The sequence below is a fragment of the Trachymyrmex cornetzi genome, unplaced genomic scaffold (assembly GCF_001594075.2).
Source record: "Trachymyrmex cornetzi isolate Tcor2-1 unplaced genomic scaffold, Tcor1.1 scaffold61, whole genome shotgun sequence".
Lineage (NCBI taxonomy): Eukaryota > Metazoa > Arthropoda > Insecta > Hymenoptera > Formicidae > Trachymyrmex > Trachymyrmex cornetzi.
The window spans coordinates 1729169-1751831 of NW_017299926.1; the positions used below are offsets into that span (position 1 = coordinate 1729169).

A 22663-nucleotide genomic window follows, 5' to 3' on the forward strand; every position below is an offset into this window, starting at 1 on the left:
GAATCAATGTAAGATGCCCCGAGACAGGAAGAAGTCAGTCCCCCTCGTTCGTCATCCTTTTTAATTTCACGATTAATTCGGCAATTTATGGAGGCGATCCCAATTAATTGTGGCACAACCCTTAGAGATCTTTAAAAGTGATTCACGAAGATATGTCTTCCTTCCTCGCGATATCAATCATCTTTTCCGGCCGTTCGTCATTAACATCGATGTGGCTGAATTAATGTGATATTATTTCGCTTTCAATGGAGAATGTAAATCAGGTTTTCGTATTGAGTGCCATCATCGGGAACAATGCGGCAAAAAAGGAGATTGATGCTGATTCGAGGCAGCTTTCGCTAGCGAACACTTGTTAAATACAGTTGGTACGCAGATAATCAAGTGTTCTCATTGAGAATATTAGTAATTCATCCATTTATTATGCACAGCTTTTTTTATTATATTATAAAAATAAATTTTTATAACAATTTAATATTTAAAATTTAATATTTAAAATTATTATAGTCTTATATATATATATAATAAATATTATTATGTATATTTTTATATATATTAAGGCTAAAGCAGAATGATTTATAATATATTTATACAAAACAGAATTATTAATAGAAAACACTGTTTATTATAAACAATTCCATGAACAAAAATCAAAGAAATAATATATCGAAAAAATATTTGTGTGGAAAGAACGTTTATATAAGAAGAAATTGTTCTTCGCGGTGTAGTACTTAGTCAAGTTTCTTTAACTATTCATGAATTAATAGCCAGTTTACCGAGTTTCTTGTCACCTAAACTTACAACATTGATAAAAACCCGGCCGCGTGTAAACGCTTGTAAGTGTAAGCGAGACACGTAACCACAACCGTGTCGCAGGGCGGGCCGTCTACTAATGGATGAGACTAAGAGAGTAACCGGTAAAGTTTCGTCGGCCAAGTTACATGAGCGTCTTACACCGACTGGGCCTTAAGTAATTGCTGCGGCTATGTACACACACACTTGCACATACGGTGCATCGCGGGCGTAGGTACGCAGGTAAGTGCGACACCGACGTTGACTCGCGCTCGCGCTCGCGCTCGCGCCGTCTAACTTATAATGATCTCTAGAGCGGAGCATCAAATTGCCGCAATGAGGTTGCAGCAATTAATAAAGTTAAGAAACATCGCGGCGGTTGTAAAAGTATGACGCACGCGCGCGAATCTAATTATAGAGTCTTTCTCTTTCGCTCCGCTGCTCGCGTAATTAATTTTTGTAAGGACGCTTTTATTTTACTGTCGACCATCAAATGTCTTGACGACAATCTCAACAGGTCGAATAAGATCAAGTTTAAATGAGACTAATACAGACCACCAAAAGAAGACTCTTTTATATATATATATATAAGAAATAACAGAGGCAATAGATGTAATAATTCTTAGATTCCAAACGTACTTATCTTTATAATTGAATTTACATTGTATAGATATAAGATTTCTCTGGAAAAAGCAAAAAAGTTACTTTACCTTAAAAAAACTATTAATGATTTTCCTTAAATTATTTAGAACTGTACGGAACTTCGAGCAAAGTCTCGATAGCTATCGGGACTTTACTACACTTGCACGTTAATATCGAGCCTAGTAAACCACGTCGATCAAGAAGGAAGGAACGCAAATTATCCTCCTCGGCAATTATCCGATTAGATCGCAGAATAGATCTCCGCCTACTTGTGCGAAGCTGAAGGCAGTTGAGGGAAAAGGCAACTCTTAAATCGTGTGAAATTTATCAGAAGAATGTAATTGCTCAATACTATGCGAAAGCCTGATTTATAATTTTCACATCAGAGTAGATCGCCTTCTGTATCCTCGAAAAGAAAACAAAGCATAAAGATGCAAAAGTTGGGAAATTCAACTATTTAGAAAACTAGTTCATTTCAACAATACTTCAAATAACATAATATAAGGTTCATCAATTTAAACAAGTTAATAAATAAAGAAAGAACCATGAGCCAAGCTTGATGTTTAATACTACATATTAAAATTCTTGTATATTGTACATATGTTTTTATGTGTACACGAATTTTAATATAGAGCACTAAACATCTAGAATGGCTCGTGACCCTTTCATTGTTTACTTATTAATTCATTTTATTTAAAAAAGTTTACAAAATCGAACATCCATGGAGTTTACAATATTTCAAAAGTTTCAAATAATTCCTATTATTCCAATTTACGAACAAGTTAATCAGCTTAATCCTAATCTTGATATGCAATAATACGATCTTAAATATGAAGCGCATCTTCCATTCCTTCATCGTCGACGCCATACTTTTCACAGAAAATTAAAACGACTTACGTAATTATGTATTTCTTCTATTTAACAACAAAGCAAAATCATTCTGCTTACGAATATTATTCGTCCGTTACGCTAATTAAACACAGCACGCATCAGATCTTTATCTAGAAGATTGTTAGTTTCCTATTCTGTTTTTTTCTTCGCTTCTTTTCCATGTTTACAATCTTAGATGGATTTTGTGAGGCGTAGCTTCTAAATGACAATAATTAATCATGGACGAGCGAGTCCGCTCCCAGCTTGCAACTGACCGTGTCGCTAGTTCTCATTGTTTCATCTTCAAAACTATGCCGCGTCGTCACTTGCACATCCGTTGGCGACACTCCTCGTTCCATATTTGCGTTCCCCTTTTAACGGTCCCTGTTATTTAGAAATAATCTTGTATACTCTGACGAGCGTGTGTAATAAATACGCAAGGTAATTCTCGTTTTTTTGATTAATTTATTGGTTTTTTAATATATTATAAATTAAATATATAAATATAAAATATATTCTCGTCTAACAAGTTTTACGGATATAATCTTCTGTCTTCGGGATATTTAAATTTTATAAATATCATCTTTGATTAAAATGTAGTTATGTACGAGTATTAAATTTTTAACAAGCACTGAAATCGCATTTTATCTATCTGTATATCTAAAGATTAAAATTATTTAGCTTCTCAATAATTCATAGAGCGGAAATTAGGTAGATGTAAATTAATTCCTACTGTGATAAAAATAGTTTCAATAGGAAAATATTAATCGCATACTCGGTTTATTTCAAGATGCACGATTGACAGAAGGAAGGCAGCGATTCGTTACCGTCCCCTCGTTAATTTCCGGCAGGAAGCGTCGAGGACAGAAAAGCGGTGCAAGTATGAAAGAAAAAATATCTATAATCCCGAATTGATTTGCTCCAGGCAACTATAACTCTATCATATTAAATTGCTCCTTCAGTAATTAAATATCCTTTTAAATTATAAGTTAGTTTTCATAAATATTTAAATCTCATACGCAATCAAATATTATATGTTTTGTTTCAAATTATAATGCAACATAAATTTTATTGCAATATATCGTGTGCTCAATATTATACATATAGTATCATATATATATAAATCGTGTCAAAACAAAAACTTTTCGCAAACTACAATATCATAGACACAAATCAAAATTGAGATATTAATTTATATATTAAAAAGGTTCGAAATCCATCATGTATACATAGTTCAGCATTATTAATTAATTAATATTATTTTTATAAATTCCAATCTTTTAACTTTTTAATAAATTTTTATCTTGAAAACTGAGAGTTAAATTTCAAAATTCCCATTATCTTATTTTCCTTGCTTCTTTCTTATTCTAATTGCTAGTTTGTATTAATATTACATCAAATATAGCTGATGTTATCGAGGGAGTAAAAAAAACTTTCAGTGCTCGCGCTTAGATAATTAAAAATTATCTTGATATAGATAAGATGAATCACACAAAAATGTATCTTAGAAGGTAATTAACTTTAATCTAGATAAGGAATGAAATTTAAAAAACTTTTATCTAGATGATTTTTAAGATAATTTTGTTTCTAACTAATTATTAGATAAAACAATTTAGAATACAAAAAATGTATTTATATTTTCATTTTAATCTTTATTTTTTAAGAATAAAAGTTTTTTGAACATTTCGTCTGACGAACAATTTCTACGTGATATTAATATTTGTTGTCCACAACTAAAGAAGCGCTCTACTGGCATTGATGATGGCAATAATGTGTTATATTAAAAAAAAATTTATTTGGTACGTGGATACAAATTAAAGGGGTGATCCCGATTGACCACGTCTCGATTGGACACCACCAATCACAGCGACCGGTGCTTAAGAGCTTTGTAGTCTCAAGCGCTGTGAGTGGCTCGTGTCCAATTGAGCCGTGTCCAACTAGGTGCCACCCCAAATTAAGAATATCTAATTCCTTAGATTTATCTTCTAAATATGAAAGTACTTCAATATTGCTTTGAATTATAACTGATGTTATACTAATCCCAGTTTTTTTATCTTCATATATCACGAAAAAATTCTCATCACTACTACTACTGAAAGTTATATAGAAATTTTTTTACAATATTTTTCTACAATCATAGTTAATTTGAAAAAGATAACATTTTATCTAAAATAAAATAAAGAAAATCTATATTCTTAATAATCTAGATAAAAATAAGACAAAGCCATTTCTAGATAATAATTTAGATAATTTTATCTAGATAACGGAAAACACTGCACTTAATGTAATCGTGGGACACAGTCCTCGAAATCATTATAAAATTCATATGAAATCTATGTATATTCCGATAATTACATATGTAACCATGAGAAATCATTGTATAATATTAAATAAAATCGTATATCTTACCAAATGACTTTATATGTAATGAAAATGAAATCATGTAATCTATGAGACAATATTTCAGCTGCGGTTACTCCCTCGGATATTATGTCTACATCGGAAGTTCAGTATTTTAATTCTGCCGGGAATGTAGACTTACAGATTCGATAGCGTAAACCCCGAGAATATTTGCATTGTATGTATGTACATTATTATCCAGTACAATTCGAGTGAGAGACAACCGCTGTCTGGCTCAAAGCTCATTGCTTCATAGTAACGTGTTGGCAGCGTTGGTCAAACGCAACGGCTACTACGGATTCGATTAATCTTGAATCAGAATTTACAGGTAATTCAAGAGCATGCCGAGAGGAACAATTTGTAAAATACACGCCTCGCCGGATTCCAAATGGAAATGCGCGGTTACAAACATATCTCTTTACAGACAGACGGAGCAAAGCCGCGCGAGATTTATACAATCCAATGAAGCTTTCGAATGTGCATGCGTATCAACACAATCGCGCGTAGGTGTATTAACGTAACCAGTGCAGATGTGAACGTAAACACTAGCGAACACAGGAAAAGCAGTAATAAAAGACTACATGGGAAATAGTGATAAAATAAAAGATAGCACAATTTTCTCTCTGACACAAATTATTTTATTCTTTCATAACATGAACGTGTCATGTTGAATACAACAGACAATTCGCTAGTAAAAATATTCAATGTTCTGCTAGCAGCAGTTGAGAATACAAGAATGCTGAATCAAATTAACGTAGGCGAATAGGGAAATGTTTTTTGACTGCGCATATAGTTCAAGAGTGAATATTTTTGCACGTGAATAATAAAAAAGGAAAAAACAATTTATATATGTAATTTATATATATTGCAAAAAGTAATAACTTTTATTAATATTTTCCTCCAATTATTAATATCATGGTTTTATTAATTTATTATTTTATTATTTGTTTTATATTAATACTCTGTTATTTAACCTCTCGGTTATAATTTATCAATACTACAACAATTAAAAAATTGTTCAACGATACGTTTACATATGAGAAATCTAGACTTTTAAAATTACTTGTAATCGACTTGATGTGTATACAATCAAAAATAAGCGTAAAGTTAAAATTTCTAATTTAACTCTAAAATAAATTTTCTTCGATACATCATTTATCAATTACAAATTAACGTTTTTCTCGTCATGTTTAATCTTGCATAAATAATAGTTATTTGGCACAGAGAAACAGGATTAGAAAAGTTGCTTTATAAAAGTAGCTAGTTTTGATGCGATAATAAGAAACATATTTTTTATTTTCCTATCTTTACTTTTTTATTTCATAAAAGAAGTCAGAATGCGACAAGTATCGAACTGCGTACGAATTGCAAAAAATGCGTATCGTACGACTTCACAAGGTACAGAAACGCCGCATTTGGAGCGCATCCGAGCAATTTCACGTCTCGGTCGGCAAGCCAGCCACGATGACACCAGAACGTGAGAGAACAAAGTTTGCGGCAGATTTTTCCGGCTATGCGCACGCAGATGTCCGCGACATGTTCTCAGGATTTAGATGTGCGACAAGTGAACAGTTCTGCACCGCGTAATAGCGTGTCTCTTTAATTTTTTACGGTTAGTTCAACAACCGCAGTGAAACTTGGCGTCGCCAACAAGAAGGTCGCTGATTTCAGTCAACGAACGGAACAAAAGATCATAATTGCTATCAAAACAGCATGATTAGATTTTCAATGAGTGAGAGATTAATCTAGATTGTTCAGTGTTTTATCAAAAAGTTTTTCCGTTTAGAACCCCGTATTTAGATTCGCAATACAACTTTAACACTCCTCAATTGTATATTTAGTATTTTTCTGTTTTTGTGACAATTTGAGCAATTTTTGTCTCTTCAAAGCTTTGACAGCGCGGTACTGACAAACTTACACTGAGAGAAAAATGTTTGGTATTTGTAATAATAATTACATATTACTATAATTATTATTGCTATAATAATAATAACAGTAACTATGTATATAGTTCTAGCAACAAATGTATATAGTTGGCAACCTAAAATGATTATATATATAATTATAGTTATTATAACCATAAAATAGTTGAAATTACCATAAAAATGATTCAAGTGTGTGACTATAATTTTTATGGTAATTTCAATTATTTTATAATAACTATAATTATAGTCATTTTAGATTGCTATATACATTTGTTGCTAGAACTATATACATAGTTACTGTTATTATTATTATAGCAGTAACAATTATAATTATATTATAATATATAATTATAGTTACAAATTCAAAACATTTTTCTCTCAGTGTACATTTTAGATAACTAAGGAAAAATTTATATTATAAATAACATTTATAATTGCCTTTATGAAAAAAATACTATCGCATTCGCGAAAAAACAATTGGAAATAATTGGAAAACTATTTAAATCGAATATTGTATATTATTTGTTTATTCCCTACAGTTTCCCAATAATTTTTTCCCTAATCCAATAGCATTTTCCAACAAAGTGTATATAATTCTTACATTCTCGTTAAATTTTATTTAAAGATAACGTATACACGAGAAAGATTATACAAACGATAGAGATAGCACCCCATAAGATGAAAAAATCAACACAACGAGTCATCGTAACTCTCGACAATTAAATCGTGATCGTGATTATACACGTTAGTGAATAGTGAATATTCACGCGACGCGTCAGCTGGCGGATTCACACTTTTCGATCTAATCTTCTCGTAATTACAGCGAGTGGAATTTTCGAGCGCTGATCCGAGCGAGGCGCGCCGAGGAGCAAGGAGCGTGCTTCCGTTAGCGCGGGACGAAATAAAATACCGGAGCTGAGGTTCGATGGGCACAGACTCGTTTTCAGCGTATACGTTCTCTACGGATACACGCACACACAGGTTCGCACACGACAAACATAATTCGCATCATCTCCTTACGAGCATATCAGATTTTACAGTGACCGCGTCGCGCAGAACGCTTGCGTCTCGTAAATTTTCTGACATTCTTTTATCTGTTTGAACATCTTGAATTTTAAGAAATACTACAGTGCTAAGTTTGTAAAATATTGAGCACAACAATTTTTCTTTTGTAAGTTTAGGAATAAAATCTTAAAAGTGCCAAACAAGGAATGATCTTACTCAATCATGCATATAAAACACAACTGAGAATATGAAATTTCTAGTGTTATAATTATAATATTTAATATTATTTTAAAAATCTATACTTTAAAAATTAAATTGTTTTCACGAACCTGTCTTTTTTGGATTATGTATAAATGTTTTCATTTTGAATAATAAAGTGGGTATAAATAAAAAATTATTAGATTCTGAAACGTGAATCCTGTACAAATGTGCTTTGGTAATTAATTAACTCTTTGATATATCGAATTTTTATGACATTCGAGAAAAGAAACTGTTATTATAAAACATAATAAACGCTCCATCTATCTATGACAGAGACATGCACTGGATCAAGACGCTGGAAGCGTCGTACAGCCATTTTTCTTTACCTATCTTTATTCTTGCCAGAATTTTCGCGGTGTGAGGTATAATTAATAATAGATCAACCAGAGAAGGCGAACTATATCTTCGAGCCTTTAAATATAGTCTCGCACAGAAGTGCATCGCCGGCTGCAGCGATGCAACTCTGTTAAGTAATACCGGCGATAATAATCGTGTTGCATGAAATGTCACAGAGCCACCAACGTTCCTTTAATTACACATTTTATAGAAAATTTAATTGCAAAGTTGCTTAGCATTGAAAATTCGATTTTCGCTCAATTTGGAACAGTTTCTACTTTTTTCGAAACTCATCTAGGACAGGATAATTAATAAAACGAAATACTGGAGAAAATGGTGCTTAAAAAGTATTAATAAAATAAATGCAAGAGTTATATAGGTATGTATGTTTGAGATGTATTAATTTTATAAAATTTATAATATACTTATAAATATAGTCATAAAGTATGTATATACTATCAAAGGAAGAAATAATTAACTTTAATGCAAATTCTTTCCCTTTATCGTTATTTCAAAAATTTTTAAATCATCAGATATATCCGTATGGAAATCCATTCGTGCAAAATCTATCAAATACAATAAAAATTGACCCTATTTTACGCGCTTGACATATTTAAAGTTTAAACGCCAAGCTTATCGTCGAGGACAAAAATATCGAAGAAAATCGATAAACACGCGCAGGACGAATGTGAAATACCGCCGTAATGCAGATAGTATATATAATGCCAGTTATTAAATTGCGACCGTATTACTGTAAGGATAATAAAGCGCATTATTAATTATCTTTCTTTATGCTAGGCCACGGCCATTATCCTAGGTAGAAACCGAAGCAATGTAAGTAAGTGCAGGTAAGACGTAATTAATAATAGGATCGCTAGGCGACGTGCTATTTTTACGTTCGCTCGGATATAACGTCGCTGGGCTTTCATCGCCGATATTGAACGTGCCACGCAAAAGAAAAGCGTTCATTCTTTCGCGAGCCAAGAGAACGTCTCGCACTTGTCATATATCCCCTCTTGAATTTTAAGTGTCACGGAAACGTATAAGTATCATCCATAACAAAAGAGCGGAATTAATCGTGAAATCTCGGACACGCACGTGTTGAATCTTTCGTCGCGGTGAGTTACGTGCCAACTCATCACTGCGCTAAATCACAGTTTCGGTAAGCCGCAAGATCGCACTTGCGTGCGGCGAGCAGAATATCGTTTTGTAAGACGTCCCTCGTCTGTCGGAAGTGACCTCCTCTTAACGAAGATCATTTAACGAGGTAAACATCTCCGTGAAACTAGAAGCGTGACAGTTTATCTCGTACCGTTCAACCGGATGTCGGGGTTATTTTATCCGCACGTTGAGCAAATATTGAAACGGATAATTTAATGCGATTCATAATAAACTCGTTTACGTATTGTTGAACCTATATATCATTATCTCTTTCATGAATATTTTATCTTATTATATTATCGATATCTGTTTGATCTACTATTTTGAAAATATTTGTGACAAATTCTGATTTAATACGTCGGCGTCGCGACGCGTCGGTCGCATTCTTTCGTACACTGAAAAAAAAATATAGTCAATTTTAATAAATATTTAGTTCAATACTGCCAACTAAATATTTACTTACAGTAAATATTTGTTTAGTAAAAAAAATGATTGTTAAATCAAATTAACATTTCTTGTATCAAATAAATATATCTTTATATTTAATAAATATTTAGTTGGCATGTATTCAACTAAATATTTATTAAAATTGACTATATTTTTTTTCAGTGTATATATCATTTGCATATATCTACAACTGATTAATGTAACTATCACAGCTACAAAGCAATACTGACTATAATCAATGAGTCAGACAATGTTTACACTTATTAATTTTTGAAATTGTTAACGTACAAAAATTTATAGAAAAATAAAGGATTGTAATTTGTCATTCGTCCTTCTATAAAAAGAATTATTTTCTTCGAAATCGGTTTTCTTTAAAAACAAAATCTTTTTAATCCTCAACATAAAGAATTTTATTACATATTAAAATCAAAATTTAAGTTAAAGTAAAGTTCATCGAAAATTAGACAACTGATAACGGGAAAAGTATTTTATATTACCGCATCTACGAAAATTCATTAAAATTCTTTAATGACACATATTACAAATTTTCAACGTTTAATCATAGAAAATTCAAAAATTATTAATACTTCTTAATTAAGACAAACAGCATTTCTCTTAATTCTCTCTATTATGGCATCTTACAGGATTCCATATTCAGTTTACCCTTGACATTTATTAGAATGAGCATCACGTCTGAATACAATCTACTTCAATCGTTTTCCGCTAACAACTACCGTAAGCGCCTTCTCTTGAGTTCTCTCTGCTTGGTTTTGCACACAAAGACGCCCCCTTACAATGCAAATGAACTAAACTTCCGATCGTATGTTCATACGCTCCCGTGTATTCTTGCTTTTCTTATCATAAGTATATATTCTTCCACGATGTGACATTAGTGCGCTCTGTTCTTTTTTTCTCACAACACTCGCTTTCTCTATTCATACATAAATCTAATTAAGTCATCAGATTTTCAGACAATCCATTCATTCTAGTTTATTTTTTTATACATTGTTGCTTAGTTATATGCGTCTATATGAAATTGTTCATTCTTCCATTTTTATGGGAAAATGCATGCTTTTCTCTTTTACGACTGTACAATTTCTCAGTTTCCTGGTAGTATTTTTTTTTTAATTTATCATAAAGAAACGCGACTTACAATCATAAATGCTTTATTTATTTATTTATACTCTGCGATCAAAAGAAAGTACTCGTTCCGTCCGAGACACCATGTATATTCAAGCGATTCGAGTTCCCGGCAGTGTGAATGCCGGAAGTAACGGGGTTGCATTAATATATCCCGCAATAGCAGCGTGGAAAGTAAGAGTAGTGATCAGCAGCCAGTGCTATGGACGCTGCAGCGAAATGAATGTGAGGATCGCGCACATGGCGCGCGTTACAATTGGTTTGACCTCGCACGCTTTCATTATTGATGTCGTAGTGCGCTGTTCTTTGCTGCACTGTGACAGGAGACGCTATATCGCACGGCAGTCGTCGTAGAAACAATTCTTTCCTACCTTTTGTGAAACGTTTCCCTCGCGATTTCTACGAAACGCAGGAAATTGTGGCAAAGTGGTCGACGGTCGCGTGAACGTTTCTCAACCTGCAAAATGCAGATCGCTCGCTGGTTTTTACATGACCGAGAAGTAGCTAAAGCTGCCACAAAAGCCACTGTGAAACACCAAAATCGCTATCGAACGTTTACGAGCTTTCTATAGAGAACACAGTTTGTAATATTTTAAAATTCTACCTTCCTTCATCGCCGAACCATTTCAAATTTATCTTCTAATTTTAACAAAATTTTCATAAATGTTTTCTTTATATCATCACACGTTTCCAATAATCTTTTTGAAACGTATTATTATTTGAACTCGATATGTTCTCTTCAGAGAATAGAATAATTACAGAACATTCACAGAATTATATTAACTTTGTTCAATTATAACTTTCCGAGCATCATGAATAAACAAACGTTGCTTGAATATGTTTCCGAAGGGACTACGACTGATCATATGACCGATTTAATTTGTTGAAATTACCAGTCAAACGATACATTGGTAATGATGGTATAAATTAGATACATCTATGAGGTTATAATTCGAAACGTATGTAGAGTACACGCTCACTTTTGCTTTACTATTCACACGACAATGTAGCTGGAGGGAATGTCATCCCCCGACATATCACAGACCGGAATAAAATAAACTTCCTGTAAAAGGAGAGAAGGACATATAAGACAATTACGCGATATTTTTAAAACGATTCTCCGGGCTCGATTTGTCGAATCGGATTTGACGCGTTTGACCTACTCTCTTCACTGAACAAATATCCGATCCGCAGCTAAGTCATGACATAAAAATAACCGTTGAGTTAACGCGATTTTAATGACCGATCTAATTACCGTTCAAATGAAAGATTAAGAGTAATCACAATAATGATATTTCTATTGCTTAATAGCATATAAATATAACCTTCCGCCCTTTCAATGAATATTAATTTTCACCGATATTTTTCTCTTAATAATGATAGATATATTTTTCTTGCGTTTAATACGTCGAGTTAATGGATATTCGAAGTGATATATATGATTGATTCAATGCATATAAATTGTTTATAAATGTTTAAACTTCATCAATCTTTGTCTTCTTTTACTTTATATTTCTTTTACATTTCATGCTCTTTACGACACAAGCATCTTTAAATTTATACGAATTGAATGCAATGTTTTAATTAATTTAATAACATTTGTTAATAACGTTAATAAAATTTAAGAAACAGCTTTTCAATCATAAAGATTAAAAATAAACAAAAATTTGTTTACTGAATTTATTCTCTCAAACAGAACATATATAATATTTTATGTTAAAAATCGAAACGGTACAAAAAGAAGACAATGTTTGATAAATTTTTTTTCTTCGGGAACTTCATATTAATCAAAACATATATAGAAAATGAATCATAGACATCGATTCCAAGTCGATCAATAATGTGGAAAGTCAATTCATAATTTTTATATACATATATATTACTGTATATATATTTGAAATAATTAGTTTCTACCGTAAATGTAACATTGTTATGTAAAATTATATTAAATTGTTTAAAAACATATAATAGAAACACATATAATAAATATTTTATTTACCCTATTTATCTTACTTCAATATTTCTCAATAAGGTACACGAAATTGAGCGATTTAGTATAAGTATCGTTGACCTTGCTTTTGAGAGAAATATTTTATTAAATTTACACGCGTTTGCGATGAGATGCGTGCATCTGTCGTAATAGCATAGTTCATTATTAACGACACGGTCGACAGACTGAAAGAAAGTTCTCCCACTGTCGAGTCAAGAGAGAAAAGTTTGCGGTGAATGTTCCGTCGATGTAAGAAATTCTAAGGGAAGGCACGGACATGAAACAGTATAGAGCTCAGGCCTGGCCTAAAGCTACTAAGAGTGTACAATTGAGGGCAAGGAATAAAGAGAGACAAATCGAAAGGCAGAGAGAGAGAGAGAGAGAGAGAGAGAGAGAGTGTAAGCAACTGAATAAGTGTGAGTAGAGAACGTGTTAAAAAGAGGAAGAAAATGCTTGAGGAAAGGGACAGAGGTATATAATGAAACGAAAGGAAACAGAGAGAAAGGGAATGTCTATGTGAGAAAGGTAGGATTATAAAAAAGAATAGGAGAGAAGAAAGGTAGAGAAAAAGAGAAGAAGAATGTAAAGGGGAAAAGAATACATGAAACGAGGATGGATCTACACAAAATGAAGAAGGAAGAAGATAAGAAGAGAAAAAGTATACACGAGCGTGAGAGAAACAGGGTCAAAAGGGGAGTGAGAAGTGAAGGGGCGAAAGTAGTAAGAGGAGATAGAATAAACAAGAAAAGAAAAGAAGATAGTGTGTATTGAGCGATTGAGTGAAAGGAGAAAGAAAGTAAGTCGGGCAAAGAGGATGCTGCAAGTGAAAGACAACAGTAAAGAATAAGCAGATAAAGAAAGAAGAATAGAAAAAGAAGAAAAGAGAATATAGAAAAGGGCTCGAGGAAGGAAAGGGTAACGCTGTGGAAAGGAGTGCAATGGAGTGAACGAAAGAGTGAAGGGAGAATCCCTGTGTTCTGTCAAAAGAGACGGAAGGGTGGCGTGGAGAGATGAAAGAATCGCAAAGGAAGCAGCAAGAGAAGGATAGAATCGAGAAGTGGAAAATGATTGAACTTACAGCAGACACTTACGCACACACACAGAAAAAGAGAGAAAGAGAGGGGAGGGGGAAGGAAGGGGGGGAGAAAAAGGGAGACAAAGTGAAAAAAAGAAGAAGAAAAAGGAATAAAGGAAGACCAGGAAGAAAAGCAAGGGACATACCGGGTGTCCCCCGAGAATATGAGAAATATCTGTAAATCATTATATATTTTTAATCAATTTCTTTTTAACAGAAGAATAGAATATTTTTTATAATTTCTTATTTTTCCTCATTTTTTATCATGATAAGTAAAATGAAAGCTTCATAAATCTATGGATTGACTACTTTAAAATTAAGCAAAGCATAAAATTTAAAAATTAAATAATTAATAAAAAATAATGAGTAAATTATCTCATTTCAATCATTTGACAACCAGTTATCTATTATCTAGTTAAAAAAAATCAATGATATCTTAACAAGTCTTTACAAGCTGAAATTGATTTCACAATTTACTTAAAGAAATTGCAAGCGTTCATTGTCAAGAAATTGATTTGGACACCCCGTATACGTGTATACGTGCGAGCGAGGTAGGGACGAGTCGGGAGGGCTCGAGGATGACGAGGGTAAAGACGCCGAGGGGCAAGAGTGAGGTCGAGCTGGCGACGCCGTGTCTGTCTCGACGTTCAGAAACGAGGGAAGCCGGCGCAACGGGCCGATCACTTATTCATGCGCTCCGAAATGATTCCAGCCTTGTAACCGGCCGGTGCGGTGCAGTGCGAGTCGCAGTTACACGCGGTTTTGAATTAAAACGTCAGCCTACCTTCCTTGCGGCGCACCGCGACGCGTCGCCTTTCACCGACCGAGATTCGCGCGACCGATATTGTATATAAGGCCCACGAGCGAAATGCAGATATTTCCCGACGTGGCACTTCCGGGCAAGCGGATATACTCAATTTAGCTTGGGAAATTGTAGGTCGGTTGAAGGCTTTAGCATTAAATATCCATGTTTTCTTAATGTTTCACGAAAGTGAGATAAAAAGCTATTCTTGCCACAATTTTTGAACGGATATTCCTATTTCAGCAAATGTAATTTGATCAAAGAATGAGGACAGATTCAAATTATTCACACTAAAAATACATGTAGAAATAAGATTTTAGGATCTAATATCTTATTTAAATCATCTTGTCCTGATGTCTTCAATTTCAAGCAAATGATAGCGAAAAAGTTCCTCTTATTAATATAAATTATCGATACGCTTGCATATAAAGTGAAAAACAATTCTAATATGAAATTATAAGATATACGTAAACTAATAATATTTCAGAAATAATAATTCAGAAATATTTAGATTTATAAATTTAAAAATAAAACCATCTGTGTGTAGAATTGAAAATTGCAACCTAAAAATGTAGAAAGAACACATAATAAGATTAACGTAAAATCGTTTATATCGTTTAAATCGTTAACGAATATACATATATTCATTTAGCCATGACGCAAAATAAGAGTTCGTATCTAACAAGGAAACCTCGCGAGATGTCAAATTCTGATTTTAATAAAACTTTGTGAACTTGTAGCTCACATAAAGAAATGAATTTAGGAAATATCATTTGTGGCGGAAAAACGGTTTGAAGGGGTGAATTACCCCTTACGTGTACAGCGATTTTCAGCTTTTTCCGATATATCTCGAAAACTATTCGAGATATCAAAAAAATGTTTTATACAAAAGTTTTTCAATTAAATTACCTCTGTTCATCCACATCAATAATATTTTTTAAAAATAAAAAAATTTTTTTTTATTTGAAAAAAAATGTTTATTAAAAATATTATTGATGTAAATGAATAGAGGTAATTTTGTTGTAAAACTTTTGTATAAAACATTTTTTGATATCTCGAATAGTTTTCGAGATATAACGGAAAAAACTGAAAACCGCTATGATATCACCCCTTCAAATCGTTTTTCCTCCCCAACTGATATTTTTTAAATTCATCTCTTTATGTGAGCTACAAATTCATAAAGTTTCATAAAAATCAAAATTTGACACCTCGTGAGGTTCCCTTGTAAGTATTACGCTTGAGAAAACGTTTTTTGACATTATGGCACGAGCCTCAACTTTTTTCATTAATTCACAGTGCATCGTTCGTTGAGGAAACCTCCGACAAAGCAAAAACGCAAGTTAATTAAGGGCGAATCATGAAGACAAGCACAAGAGAGGTGTTTACACTCTCAGAAGTTAATTCACGAATCGCTCGGACGCATATTTTCCACAAAGATGAATCGCTATCAGCTGTTTAGCACCGTTTATATCGTGGCAAAATTCCTTGAAACCTGATTCCATATTCATATTTTATGACTAGAACAGATAATATTTATTGCTGTGTTTCTTTGAAAATGTAGGAGAGAAATTTCATCAATTTCATCACAAATGTTATATTTATCTGAAATAAGAATAACGTTTTTATGAAATTTGACAGCTACAGAAGTTGTCACCTAAGCCATTAATATAAATTCATTTAACAAATCACAAATTAATATTAATATAAATTAATATTTTCCTCAATGATTTGATTTATTCTATGTCCAATTTGATTTTATAATTATATGAAATGTCATTCCCAAAGTGTTATTATGAAAATAAACACTTTTATAAACATATTATATTGACAGTTTGCGTACTCAACGAATTCGAGTTCTATGAATCTTACAGTCATCCAATCTTCGAATTTTTTTTCTTTTCTCGTTATAACCATGCGGTTCATATATCTGGTATAATACCTCACGGAACATTGTTCCGCGTAACACCGTCCCATGAGAATTTCTCTGGAAATTTAGTAGGAGTTATACTTGTAAACGGGCGTGTCTGTATCCGAGCAGTTGTTAACAATCCGCACTCATACTACTATTATATACTTACATTCGTATACTTCACTCATGCGCTTTTAATCCGGAGTGGGTATCGTACATTTTAATTCAAAACCTCACTATTTATGACGTTACGTTCTACACGAATATACGGAGCTCGTATTTTCACAAGAACTTTTCGTCCCCGCGCACATCTCATTCAGCAATCAGCACCGGCATCAATCAATCCATCTTGAATCGTTTAATTTACACGCTCAAAGGCTCTTAACCTGCCCAAACGAGGTTTTAATATACAGCCAAGCGAGAGTTTAAGAGATTTATGACCAACAGATTACCCTCTCAAATCATAAAATGACAATGTGTTGAAAAGACACTTTCTTAATATGATTAAAGACTTGAATGATTATATAAATAGAATTGGTATTGTATCTCTGACAATAAAATTTGTGATTAATCATTAGTTAAAAATTAAGTCTGCCAATTATGTAAAAAAAGTTAAAAAAAGATTTATATATCAAATACTTAAATTACTTAAATGTTAACTTAATCTAACGTATCTTATTATTTTTATATTTTTAATATTTTTAATTTCCTTATTTGCATATAAATGAATAAATTTTATAATCTTATATTCGCCACATATTTATAGCATTATAATAACATAAATATGTGGCGAATATATAAGATTACAAAATTTATTAATTTATATGCAAATAAGAAAATTAAAAATATTAAAAATGTAAAAATAATAAGATACGTTAGATTAAGTTAACATATAAGTAATTTGAGTATTTGGTATATAAATCTTTTTATAATTTTTTTTACATAATTGTCAGACTTAATTCTTATTATATATTTCACTCAAATTGGCACACACGAGTAATCTCATATATTTTAATGCAATGCAATTTACGATTCCAGTTTAGTGTGTCAGCGATTAATGCTTATCAATCTTATACGAAGCCTTTACGACGATGTTTCTCATTGCGTGTTCCGTTTGTACATACAGCTTATAAGCGCCGGCAAAGAACGAGATTCTGAATGGAGTAATTGTGCATAGACACAAATATCTGATTAGATATTATATTAACCAGCGAGTAAACTCCGTTAACCCGTTGCGCGAATTATAGGATTCATAGCGACGTTATTGTTCGGCGTAACCTCGGCATCAAGCATAATTACCGACGCAGTGGGTGATTAATCACCCACTGATCTACTATCGGGAACGCCATTGCGGAAGTCATTGGATCTTGTCGGATTCTCGTTTCCCTGCGCGAATTTCCGATACTTGTTACTCTTCTTCGGCATCAACTATCTCGATAATCACTGCGCGCATTTCCCCAAGAAAGAACAGCAAAAGATTGCAAAAATAAAAGTTATCAGAATTCTTATCTATTCCAATTATATTATTTATCCCTCTTATTTTTATGAAATGTGAAGATCCAGCACAAATAAATTATCCTCACTTTTTTACTGTCAAATAATATGAAACATTAATTAATATAAAACATGTTCACTCGTTTATTTGTCTCCAACTTGTAACCGTTGCAATTTGTATGTACTAATTCATACTAACATTAAAATTAACGCTCCACTACTTTATTAAATTTATCCCCCACAAAATATTCCGCAAAACAGAAAAGTTATGCCAGCCCCATAGGAAAACCGCAAGCGTATCCTAGTATTTTTAAAGCAACACTGCGTTGATGAAATAAAATTTAAATACTCTGGAAGAGCTCGCGCGTGTTTGCTCACGCGCCGTTTCGTGCACGTTTTAGCAATTTAGTGACAGACAGTTCACCGTGACGGTGGAACATTTTATGGTCGAATTTTACCACCGCTGCACTGCAGACACTGTAGGCATCCTCCGTTCGTGGGGTATCGATATCGAAACTGGAATTTTCGCCGCTGCAATGCGTTCTCAAATTACAAGATACCGTTAAACCGCCTATTGATTTCCAAACAAACGGTTGGACGTAAAAGCATGTCTCATGTTTGAAGGAAATCTTCGCGGTTGTGAGAAAGCAAGCGGTTGAATTTTCCTGTCTGACGATGCAATTTGATTCTTGCATTTATCCATTGTATTTTACATCCCCCATATATTTTTCCCCTGTTATGACCATTACATGTGATTATCGAATCAATATTTAATATGATCAATGTCGTTTCATCATTTGTCATCGATTCGCGATATTTTATGGATGTCCAGTACTTTTATTTTCATTCTTCTTACATTTTTGTATTGCTATTTTCTCTCTTGTATCCTTTTCGCATTCTAGTTCTCTTCTTATTTTTTCAATTGAGTGAAAAAAATACATTATTTTAATATTACGATAATACCTATATATTTATTATTTTCTTTGTTGGATTTTCAGTGTTATATTTGTCTCCATTTACTTTTTTTTTTTTCACTTAAATACGGAACGTATCTTTATTGCTAACGAATTTAATCATATGTATCTTCCCAACCGGTTATCGAGTCTTTCATGTTAACAGAGCATGAATTTTTTTTAAATAAAAAAGATTGATATCTCTTCTTCCAAACATATCTTCATGCCCTCTATGATTTTCTGTAAGCATCACCCATCAATTTTTTAATTACAATTAATTTGCAGATCTTTTATATCCGAATATAGGAAATATGTATTTTGTAAACCTACAATCTACTATATAATCATATGCTGAATATATATGCAGAAGAAGTTATATCATCAACAGCCTCGTCATTCTGAAAGTCAATAAAGTAACCGATCGAATTTGACATGCGCAATAATATATGTCCGATGACATGGTGTTGTAGAAATGTCCGTACGGGTCTTTCGTTCGGCTCATACTCGCAACGCGTGCCATTGATCAGCTGGTGCGTTACTACAGTCGCATTATCGCACGTGTCGATCATAAAATCTGACATAATTATCGGTGTTGTGACGCAGTATTCTCATGTCAATTCTGGTGTGCCACCATAAAAACGCACGTAAATGTCGGCGTTAAAGTCAATGCGCGAATAATATAGCAAGGCGGATAAACTAAAGGGCTGTAACGACACTTCCGTGTTAATACTTGTTCGTAACAATACTGTTTCAACAAGAAACGCAAAGCGTATGCATTTCAACGTATACGTGGATTAATGTGTCGCATGTAGCTACATGTGACAAGAATATTCCACTAAGTTGGAAGTTAAATTACATATGCATATTCATGCACTGTTGACGACGCGATGTAAGACTGCTTCTCACGGTAAAGTTAAGTGATAAGTAACTAATATTCTATAGATATCACAAAAAACAATTTCGTGTAATATCAGAAAATTTCTTTTGTAACTTTCAAAAATTCATCCTATGGATTTTACATAAATCTTAAAAAAAAAATAACATATCTTTTAATATCATGGCATTTATTACGTATTTTTTAATATTAATTTTATTTAATTGTATACCATTTAAAAAATTTGTAAAAAAGAAATTTATCACTTTTTCCTAAAGCATTTCGAAAAGGATTTTGTCTTATAATATAATCAGTGATCTGTTTATTGGCACGTATCAAATGTTTATCTCATTTATTTTACTTATTTTTCTGTTTCTTTTCTTACATATTTAGCAATGCGGATAATTATTGGAGACTTTTCTCATGAATTAAAGCCAATCTCATAAATCACGCCTATTTAAATTGGAAACAACAGCTGCGAGAGACAGTAATTTGATTTACTTGTAACAAGTTTTTCTGTGGGTCATATATATTCGTACGTAGAATCGAGGTTTCTCTCCGTTAAAGAATTTGCATTTTTAATATCTTAATTTTTAATGCAACGTGTGAGTCACCTTCGACAAAACTATTGGACACACTTAATAGTTATACTCAATTACGTGAAAGCTAATATACAGTTGTTTTAATCTACATACATCACGAAAATATTTAATTCTATATTTAAAACAAAAAGTCTTTATCAAGACTCAAAAATATGCAAAAATTCGTCTCTCAGATTTTGTTATGCGTTACAATAAAAATACTGATAAACAGAATGATGGTTAATCGTTGTGCTTGTTGCAATGCAATATATTTGTACATTATTATATACATATACGTATTATATAGAGACTATATTAATGATTATATCGCATCTAAAATATACAACGTTAGAATATATGTGTATATTATGGCAACACAAGATATTTCACAGATAAGATACTACTGGAAACAAGTGGTATCACAAGATGACCCTATAGGTCGACAGTGGCACGATAATTAATCGGACTGCCGCGACAAGCTTTTCGTCTCTGATTCTCTCATTGTCCCGTGTTCCACACCGCATCCTCCTCAAGGGCTGCCTGGATTATAATAGGGATTTTAATTGCACAAAGGGAATCATTAGAATAAATCCGGTTTCCGGAAAAACGTCGTGCTCCAGAAAGATCAACGACACTTTAACTGCCGGTTTCCCGACAGTGGTACAATTAAACGACAAATTCGTCGAATCGAGTTTTAGAAAATGTACTGTTTTCTTCTTTTTTTTAAGATAAAGCATTTATGAAATAGGTATTTTGCGACCCGAGAAATAGGATTATTCGTAAAGAGATCAGGTTTGTTTGAAAGCAAATGCTTTTGCACGCGAAAGCGGCCAAAGTTGTATAATCTTTATTGTTTTTAGTATAGCTATTAAAATTAAAAAATATATATGTATATGTAATTAAATAATTTGTCAAAAATAAATCTCACCACTGAATCTGTGCACATTATCAAAATAGTGTAATTATATTTCTTTTAAAAATATAAATCAATTTACCATAATTTGTTAGTATAAACGAATTATATTACATACAGAGCTAAAAAATGAAACGGTAATTTATCTATTAGATTGTTGAATTAATAATTACATGACAAATTTTTTGCCAATCTTTTAATATTCTTCTCGTATTATTTATTTCAATTAAATTTTTCGCATAAAGTGAATATAATTTACAGCATGAATAATTGACACTTATAAAACAAGTATATAACGAATTTTTTCATAAAAATTAATTTGTTATTTCAACTGCATGTCCTTTTTAATTTAAAAAGTAAACATTAATTTAAAATTTGTCTGGTTTTTATTATTCATGCATTTAAAAATAATTGTCAATTTTAATTGATAAAGTAGAGCAATAATAAACCGATCAAATCAGTCCCAATCTGTCAAGTCCTAACCCGTTTCAAACCCCTTTTGTCCGAGCAAGAGAATCGACCTAGATCGATCGACCATTGACGAGTGTAACTGTTATATCAGAATGTACTCACCTCTAGCAATGACGCACGACCTGTAAATGTCACAGGTAATGGTGGGACATAGGAAAGAAAAAGATTCTCGCGATATTTGCGTTTTATTTGGAGCCATCGGAGAGTTCACGAAAACCTGCGCAGTTAAATCGCGCGTCCTTAATAAATTTTTAAACAAAATGGATTTACAAAATCATGGAGTATCACTCACAATTAGTTGGTTTATGTGTAGTTTAATTTATAATTGAAAAATACCAGCTTTTTTCGTTGCGTCAATGCCGCAGCAGCTTGCAACAGTTTAATTTTTGCATTGACCTAATGAAAGCCATATAAAGCTCCCTTTTTGGGGTAATTAATTTTTTATGCAATAAAAAAGCACGAGCGCATCATAATAATTTAGCGTACCAAGTAAATTGCACCAATTTCCAGAATAAAAAAAAACGTTGTTATACATTATTTGAAAATAATGAGGTCAATTTCTCTTTTTCGTAAATATGAAGGTAATCAGCATATTATCTGCACTATAAATATAACAACGGGTTGG

At 32.5% G+C, this 22663-nt stretch overlaps 1 protein-coding gene across 4 annotated transcripts in view; it reads right to left on the bottom strand.

The window, feature by feature from the left end:
* LOC108766700 (protein couch potato) overlaps positions 1-22663 on the bottom strand; it is an 83655-nt gene that overhangs the window by 43980 nt on the left and 17012 nt on the right. The window lies entirely within an intron of this gene.